Source organism: Xenopus tropicalis, chromosome 4 (assembly GCF_000004195.4).
Source record: "Xenopus tropicalis strain Nigerian chromosome 4, UCB_Xtro_10.0, whole genome shotgun sequence".
In the NCBI taxonomy this organism is placed as follows: Eukaryota; Metazoa; Chordata; class Amphibia; order Anura; family Pipidae; genus Xenopus; species Xenopus tropicalis.
Window position 1 is genome coordinate 58,310,971 of NC_030680.2, and position 9,554 is coordinate 58,320,524.

A 9,554-nucleotide genomic window follows, 5' to 3' on the forward strand; every position below is an offset into this window, starting at 1 on the left:
TTTGGGGAATTCTAATTTGTCTGCTAGGATATTTAGTATGCTAGGATATTTATAACCTCGGACCAAAATTTGGCTACATGCAGGCAAGACCAGGCCATGTGTAAGAAATTTGCCTCCTTCATTCCACACCTATGGCATCGTGCTTCAGGGTTGCGTCCCATGGACCTCAATCGTATAGGTGTGAGATAAAATTGGTGCAGCCATTTAAATTGGACAAGTTTATCTCTTACTCAAAATAAGTAGTAATACCCTCTATCTGTTGCCTCTTTCCAGTCCTCCTCTGTAAGATCTGGGACATTGGACAACCATTTACGGTGTGCTGTTTTGAATGGTGAGGGGGTTGTTTGTAATAGAATTTTATAGTGTCGATGTAGGTTTGGTTAAAGTGGAGGACCAGAGTGCAGTTTCAAACTGTTGTTTGGGAGGTTTGTATGTCAACTCCACCAAACTGCGCCTGAAATATCTGCCTAAATTGGAAGTATCGGAATTGGGAGAGAGTAGGTTCTGCAAGTTTTTCTTTGAAGAACTCATATGTTCCTAGTGCAGAGCCATCACGTGTGTCCTGCAGCTGCCTGATCTGCTTGCGTTGCCAATACACAAAGTCAGGAAACTTATAGAAGTGGGGGAGTCAAGAGTTTGCCCATAATGGTATTTTGGGTGTTAAGGTTGGGGGGTGTTGTGGATACAGCGCTAGGTTCCAGGCTGTCCTCAGAGTTGTCATTACCACTGGAAGGTTTTTGTGGTCATTAGTTGCTCTATATGGAAGATGTCTAAGGCCCTCCAATGACCCTATTCTTACTGCTTGCAGAGTCATATTTGGGTAGGGATCAAACAACAATTGAATGTAGTGCAACTGACTAGCTAAGTAGTAAAGGTATAAGTCTGGTAGTCCCAGTCCCCCTTCTTTAGTGGGGGGGGGGGTTAGTTTCTTCCAAGTAATTCTAGGTGTTTTGCCTCCCCATATAAAGTGTATTAGGGTCTGGTTAACGGCTTTGAAAAAGCTTCTGGGGATATGGATAGGAGAGTTGTGAAATATGTATAGAAAGCATGGCAGGTAAACCCCCAAAGTGTTACGGGAAGTTTGGACCACATGGGTAGGATGTTATTTAAGGAGGATATGATTGGATCAAGGTTTCTTGTCATATAGGTGTTTAGATCTGGGTGGATTTGGATTCCCAAGTACTTAAATGATTCTACTGCCATTAAGGGGATGTCTTGTGGTAGAGCAGGGAGGGGGGTCGGGTCTACAAGCATCAAGGCAGATTTATCCCAATTAACTTGCAATCCAGAGAGTTTCCCGAGATGTGTTATGATACTGGCCAATGTAATTAATGAGGGGCCTGCGTCTGCCAAGTAGACCAGCAGGTCGTCTGCATATAAGAAGACTCTTTCCTCTATTGGTCACAAGCGCCAACCTTCCAATGCCGGCGTTTGCCTGATTAGGATGGCCAGGGGTTCAATAGCCAGGGTAAACAATAGGGGCTAAAGTGGGCATCCCTGTCTAGTGCCTCGTGTGAGTGGAAAGGGGTTAGATGTTATTCCATTTGCCTTAACCTTAGCTGTAGGTGTCAGATATAACATACAGATCCATTTTATAAAATTGAGCCCAAAGCCAAATTTGGAAAGCACAGCTCACAGATAGGTCCACTCCACCGAGTCAAATGCCTTAGCAGAGTCTAGTGAGAGTACTACCCGTGAGTACTGCGTTATCATGTATCGTATGTGAATTAAAGAATAATCTCATTAGGTTGATATCAGTTGTCTTGCTAGTCATGAACCTAGTTTAGGGTGAATGAGGGTGCTGGCAAATTTAAATCTGCTGCAGTTAGAACAATGAAAGCAAATATCTGCCATGGATTATTGCCCAGGTGCAAAAACCCAATGTCGGAGTTTTTCCGGTGGGCCCCTGTCTGAGTGGGCCCTTTGACCTTTCTGGAGCACAAAGCATGCAACTCTTTAATGGGGTCAGGGAAAAGACAGAAGCCAAATTTAGTCACAGACAAGCAGGAGAATCCAGGATGGCTGTAGAATTTGCAATGGGGCTGAAGAATTTGCAATAGGAGAGCAAAAGCTGACGGACAGAGATAGCACAGGGATAGTGTGGTCCAGTCTGCTCACTGTCTATGCTATTCTTTGCAGTGCCAGTCCAAGCAGAAGTTGAGCTCAAGGCTGCTGCTGATTGTACACCACCCCGCACACCATGCACGTGGGAAAGTGAGGAGCTGGGAGTGGGCAGTGCAATGGGAGACTGCCATCCATTGATCCTTTATGACTTTGGGTAGGAAGACAGAAGAGGTACATGCCTAGCCCCCCACCCAAAACTTGTGCCTCTTCTACCTACCCCTAGTTTTAGCCCTGTCTGAATCTGCTACATTGCTCTGTGCTCTCATATCTCTGTGTATTGAATGTTTCTCATAAACTTTAGTAAACTTGCACCTAGAGGGCAAACCTTGGGCTCTTCTAAGCAAAGTGAGATCAGAAAATAAAGTTAATTGATGTCTTCAAAGCAGGTGAAAGCAGGGGGAGGGTACAGCAATATTGCAAAACACTTCCAGCTCCATGATGTCATCAAGAAATGGTAGTTAAAGGGAACTGTGGAAGCCAAGGAAGGGTATGAAACATCTTCAGAGAGAGCTGCTTATATGCTGGTCAGAAATGTAAATGGAAACCCTAATGTGACTGCAAAGGACTTGCAGGAAGGTTTGGCAGACACAGGAGTGGTTATTGCACTGTTCCACATGAGATTGTAAGCTCTTTTGGGCAGGGCTCTCTTCACCTCTTGTATCAGTTATTGATTGCTTTATATGTTACTCTGTATGTCCAATGTATGAAACCCACTTATTGTATAGCGCTGTGGAATATGTTGGCGCTTTATAAATAAATGTTAATAATAATAATAATAATCTGCAGGGAAGAACTATTATTGCCAGGTGCCAGGTTCACCTTTAAATACCATTTAGTATATTACGGAACATACTATTCCTAACAAATTTTCAATTCAAAATCTCTTTATCGGAGCTTGAAAGTCTTTCTGTCCTTTAGCAGCCCTCTTCCTTTCTTCCACTCTCAAGGCAGGACCCAGCTTAGGGCAAATCACATGGAAACTCTGATCATCTGCTGCTCTTGATGTCTGGTTCTTTTTACAATAAATCAGAACCAACCAAGGGAAACAAATGCCATGCTACAGTGTCAACTCACTTACTGTTCTTGTCCTACTTTAGATATACACTCATACATGCCGCCTGGTAAACTCACTTAGCGAATAGATTCACTGAAGGCTGCCTACCCACAGTAATTTAAGTTCTATTTACCTTCACTTGAAAGTCTTTTTTTTCCTTGGCAGTCCTCTTCTTTCTTTCACCTCTCAAGGCAGGACCCAGCGCAATGCAAATCTATTTGCTGGAAACTCCAATGCTCTGCAGCACTTATTGCTGGGTCCTGTTTACAATAATCAGAAAAAAAGCAAATTAAAAGGTGTAGTTCACTTGAAATAATATTTAGTATGTTATACCACAGTCTATTCAAAACGATTTCTAAACTAAGGTCTATTGGTCTTAGTGAAGTTGTTTGCACATGGATAGAAAACTGGCTATAGGATCGGGTACAGAGGGTGGTTGTTAATGGTGCATTCTCTACTTGGAGTAAGGTTCTCAGTGGGGTCCCTCAGGGTTCTGTACTACGTCCAACTTGGTCATAATTGATTTAGGGGAGGGTATTATAAGCAATGTATCAGTGTTTGCAGATGACACAAAACTCTGCAGACCCGTCAATTCTATCCAGGATGTGGCATCCTTGCAGCAGGATCTTGACCAACTGGCAATCTGGGCAGCTAAGTGGCAGATGAGATTTAATGTGGATAAATGTAAGGTCATGCACTTGGGATGTAAAAATATGCAAGCCACTTATACCCTTAATGGGACTGCACTAGGCAAATCCATAATGGATAAGGACCTTGGAGTCCTTGTAGATAATAAACTTGGCTGTAGCAAGCAATGCCAGGCAGCAGCTGCAAGGGCAAACAAGGTTTTGAGCTGTATTAAAAGGGGTATAGATTCACAGGAGGAGGGTGTTATTTTTCCCCTTTACAGAGCACTGGTAAGGCCCCATCTAGAATATGCAGTTCAGTTTTGCTCTCCAGTGCTCAAACGGGACATGATTGAGTTAGAGAGGGTCCAGATAAGGGCAACTAAGCTGGTAAAGGGTATGGAAAGTCTCAGTTATGAAGAAAGACTGGCCAAGTTGGGTCTGTTTACACTGGAGAAGAGGCGCTTAAGAGGTGACATGGTAACTATGTATAAATACAGGTATAGGACCCGTTATCCAAAATACTCAGGACCAATGGTATTCCAGATAAGGGGTCTTTCCGTAATTTGGATCTCCATACCTTAAGTCTGCTAAAAAATCAATAAACCATTAATTAAACCCAATAGGATTGTTTTGCATCCAATAAGGATTATTTATATCTTAGTTGGGATCAATTACAAGGTACTGTTTTATTACTACAGAGAAAAAGGAAATCAGTTTTAAAATTCTGAATTATTTGATTAAAATGGAGTCTATGAGTGACGGTCTTTCCGTAATTCAGAGCTTTCTGTATAACGGGTTTCTGGATAAGGGGTCCGATACCTGTATATAAGGGGATCATATAAAAACCTCTCTAATGTTTTATTTACCAGTAGGTCCTTCCAATGGACACAAGGGCACCCACTCCGTTCAGAAGAAGGGAGGTTCCATTTAAATATTCGGAAAGGTTTTTTTACTGTGAGAGCTGTGAAGTTGTGGAATTGCCTCGCTGAATCAGCTGTACTGACTGATACATTATATAGCTTTAAGAAGGGGCTGGATGGATTCTTAGCAAGTGAGGGAATACAGGGTTATGGGAGATAGCTCTTAGTACAAGTTGATCCAGGGACTGGTCCGTTTGCCATCTTGGAGTCAGGAAGGAATTTTTTCCCCTCTGCGGCAAATTAGAGAGGCTTCAGATGGGGTTTTTTTGCCTTCCTCTGGATCAACTAGAAGTTAGGCAGGTTATATATAGGCACTATGGTTGAACGTGATGGACGTATGTCTTTTTTCAACCTAACTTACTATGTTACTATGTAATTACTCAGTAAAGATATTTTTACCTTTGCTTGAAAGTCTTGTTGCCCTTCAGCAGTTCTCTTTCTTGCTTCACCTCTCAAGGCACGACCCAATACACTGCAAAACTCTTTGCTAGAAATTGCAGCCCTCTGTAGCTCTCATTTTCAAGTCCTGTTTAGAACAAATAATCAAAAAATGCAAGTCAAATGTAAAGTCCACCTTTAAAAATCCTTTAGTATATTGTAGAACAACCTGTTCTTAACAACTTCTGCTGGTTTAAAGTGTCTTTACCTTTACCATTGACAGTCTTGTTGTCCTTTAGCAGTCCTATAACTTTCTTCATCTCTCAAGGGGGGACCGAGGACACTGCAAATCTCTTTACCAGAAACTCCAGCATTCTGCAGCTCACACTGCCAGGTCCTGTGTACAATAAATCAGACAACAAATTAAAATGAAAAATGTTATTTTTTTTTTAATACGTTCCAAAACCGCTTATTCTTAAAGGACAAGGAAACCAGGATTTACTGTGGGGGGTGCCAAGACCAATTATTTTTTTTATAAAAAGAAAGAAAAGGATATCTGTCCTTTACAAGTCCTCTCCTTTCTTAACTTCTGAAGGCAGGACCCAGCACTCTGCAGCTCTTATTGCAAGTCATATCCTCTGTAGCACTGTTAGTCAGGTCCTATAAAAAACAACCATAGTTTGGGAAATGGCATATAATTCCATCATTTGAATATTTAAAAGTGGAAATTTAGGCCACACAACCCTGATTTTCCCTGTTCACCTCCAGTATTAAGAAAGAGGGTCTTTGGCAATAAAAAAGGCTGCAGTCCCAATTTAGGTGAAATTTCATAAATCAAGGATATTTAACCTACACTACACTATACATTTATTATCTATTATTATAGAACTATCACATGGGCACTATACAAGTAACAGGGATATAAAATACCTCCCAGACAATTTAGGCCACACCTGTCACATGGACACTAGATAAGTGAAAGGCATACAGCATACACTTGCTTAAATGTGGACAATTTAGGCCACACCACTGATCTTTCCCAATAATGCATTTAGTAGAAAAAAAAATTGGGTCTCTGGCAATAATAAAAGACTGCAGTCTGATTTTATGTGAGGTTTCATACATCAAGGATGTTTAACCTAAATATATATGCAGTATATATGTATATAATTTTTTGGGGGGGGATCTTTTGCAACTATATAACACATGACACAGTCACCTGTTTTTGCAAAAATATGCCAGTCATGCTGCATGAGTGTAGTCTAAGGAAGGTATCTGCTGGGGTGCTGCAGCTTGCACATCTAGTGCATTATACTTTAATTACTTTTTATTAATCACCAACAAAATGCATAATGTTACTGCTATGCACTACTAGGCATTTGGAGCACATAATTATGTTGGATAAAAGGGGGTGGCAGTTAAGAAAAATGGCTAAAAAATTGGGAGTTCCTGGATCCAGTCTCCTTTATACATTATTAGATCTTTCCCTTCCCACTACTGTTATATATTTACCCCACCTGCAAAATATGTTTTTGCAGGCTGAGAGAAGCAGATTAGCTCCCTTACGCAGCTCTGTTTACCTTCACTTAAAAGCACAGCTTTCATTTGAGTACATGTACATGGAGCAGGAGGTAGGGTTGCCACCTCTGCAGGCTTTCTTACCCGGGCAGGGGGTGGGGGTCGGCGGGGCCGTGGCATCACAGCAGGCCAGACCTGATTCCTGTTACCGCTCCCCCGGCTGCCCGACATCCTCCCCAGACATGTTCAGGGGAGGATGTTGGGCAGGGGGTTAGGGGGCGTGGGTCCTTTTGCACCCTTCACCTACCATTTCTTCCTAACTCGTATGTTAGAAATATAAGAAGCACAAATACAGGAGATTATTATCTATTACACTATAATGAAGAATTGTAAGTTCTGAAAACATTACCATTGTTAGCTTAATAAAACAAATATATTTACATGTCTGAGAAGTGCTGCATTAAAATTTGTAAAGCAAAGCAACCTTGAAGTGATTCACTTTTTGAATGATCAGTTCACAGGCTTCTATTTTATAAAATAAATTGGTATGCGTTTTATGTATGGTTTCCTTACTTCATGCATTTTAAAATTAAATATTGCTGGTTCTTCTTCACTATACCTGCTTCACCATTCCTTGGTGACCTTGCAGGAGAACACTCTCAAACATGCACCATAAAGCAAGGGCATCACTGCACCATCAAAAGCTTCAGTCGCTTAAAGGAGAAGGAAAGCCATTTTGGCATTTTACTGCCAATAGATTTGCCACATTAGCCATTTTAAGTAGCTTCCTGTTGCAGCTCTAGCTGTTATAACTCAGATTACACATTCCTGAGGGAGGGGGGAGGGAGTTCTAAGCATTTTTGTGGGAGGGGGAGCAGGAGAGAACTGTGCAGACTCTAGCCATGGGAATTAAGGATTTGTCAGAGAGAGGAAGTCAGACATGGGAACAACATGTTTACAAAAAAGGAGACACAAAATCCTGTGTTTCCTTTGATAGAGGACTCTGAAGCTTTTCTGTGAGTGCTTATGGCATAGACCTTTCTGATAAAGTTTACTTAGTTTTTACCTTTACTTCTCCTTTAAGCACACATGCATTGTTAGATCCCTGGGCAGCTGATATGAGAAGAGCTTATGTAGACTCCTCTTTACATATGCACATGACCTTGCCAAACAAGTGGATCTTGTACTTGTACGCCCTGCTTTAAAAAAAGATGTGTGAGTAGTCAATTAACCTTCATTAACATAATTAACTTTATTTGGAGAAATTTTACACAACTATATATTAATGGCATACATAAAGAGTTCTGTACTGCCTTGCTGTAATATTGAATTGCATAAAGCATACATGTCAAACTCATTACAAAAAGTTTCATATATTTTAACACAGACAAACAATGTTTCCCCTATTACTTATAATAAATGCTTGTACTATATCCTGTAAATTTAAATGGAAGGGAAGTGGCAAATGTGTATTTTGTGGCAGATAAAATGAATAGAGGAACTTAATTCACCAACATAAAAGAACCACATTATATATTTATCTATATTATTTTTCTGGACACATAGGGGCCCATTTACTTACTCACGAACCGGCCGAATGCGTCCAATTGTGTTTTTTTCGTAATGATCGGTATTTGGCGATTTTTTCGGAAAATTGTCGCAACTTTTTCGTTACCAATACGATTTGCGCAAAAAAACGCGAGTTTTTCGTAGATGTTACGATGCGCTCGTATTTTGTTGCGACTTTTTCGTTGCCTTCATGCCGAGTACGAAAGATTTGGATTCATTCAAGCTTCAGTATGGTGACTTTACTTGGGCCAGGTTGGAGTTGCAGGGTGCCATTGAGTCCTATGGGAGGCTTCCAAAATCATGCTAAGTCTGAAAGTTTCGCCCGCCGCTTACAAATGTTCGTTTTCCAATCGGATTTTTCCAATTCGGATTTGAATTCGTGTCTTAGTAAATGTGCCCCATAGTTAGGACCACAGTTAGCAATGTTACACATTCATCAATAACCCAAGACAAACACAGCTCCTTGTTAATATTTCAAAACCTTGGCTGATTCAAAAACCTTATGACATCCATACGGCACACAGTATTACGTCTAAAGGTGGCCATACACGGACCGATTTTTTACTTACAAACGACCGATTCCCGAACGATCCGATGCTATCGTTAAGTTATCGTATAGTTGGTGGTGTACGAACGATCGTCGTCCCACTAAACGAGCCGACATTATCGTCCCCAAAATCGATCGGCCAGGTTTAAAAATTTTGGTCGTTTAACGATAAAATCTGCCAGTTGGTGTGAGTGTCAGACATTTGTCTTTCAACGATTGTTCTCTGCGCATGTCACGATTGCCAGCAGCGGAAGTCAACGACATTCGATCGTACGTAGATGTACGATCGTACGTATTTTACGATAATGATGCGACGAAATCTTTCCCGAATTATCGTTGCTCGTGGATGGCATATCGTATGGGAACTCGATCGCCATACGATCGTTTGTCGATATAATCGTTCATCGCACAACGAGCGAAATCGCCTCGTGTATGGCCACCTTAAGCTGCACAACTGAACATGTTAACAAAACTTACAATACTAACCAGCAGCACACAACATTTTAAAGCTGTGGTGTCCAACTTGCGGCCCGCAGACCCCCTTTGTGTGGCCCCCCACCTATCTGTCTGCTTTGATGCCTTACCTTAGTGTAAGCTTTAAATGGTATCAGTAATGCAATTAACTGGCCCCCTGTATTGTTCACACAATGCAGGGGGTGAACAGAACAATACAACAAAAGGGGCATAGTCAAAACTGGCTTCCATTAACGGCCCTCCGCTTTGTATGCTAGAGAAATTCCGACCCTCGGCACCACAGAAGTTGGACAGCACTGCTTTAAAGCATACCAAAAATGTTGTATGCTTGCACTCATCCA

General features: G+C 41.4%; 1 long non-coding RNA gene across 1 annotated transcript; it reads right to left on the reverse strand.

Moving 5' to 3' along the window:
* Positions 1 to 2,870: 2,870 nt before the first annotated feature.
* On the reverse strand, positions 2,871 to 6,281 carry LOC116410559. Its single transcript, XR_004222477.1, has 3 exons — positions 5,374 to 6,281; positions 5,127 to 5,253; positions 2,871 to 3,438 (listed from the first exon to the last, which is right to left on the reverse strand). It is a non-coding gene; the product is annotated as an uncharacterized LOC116410559 (long non-coding RNA).
* Positions 6,282 to 9,554: the final 3,273 nt, after the last annotated feature.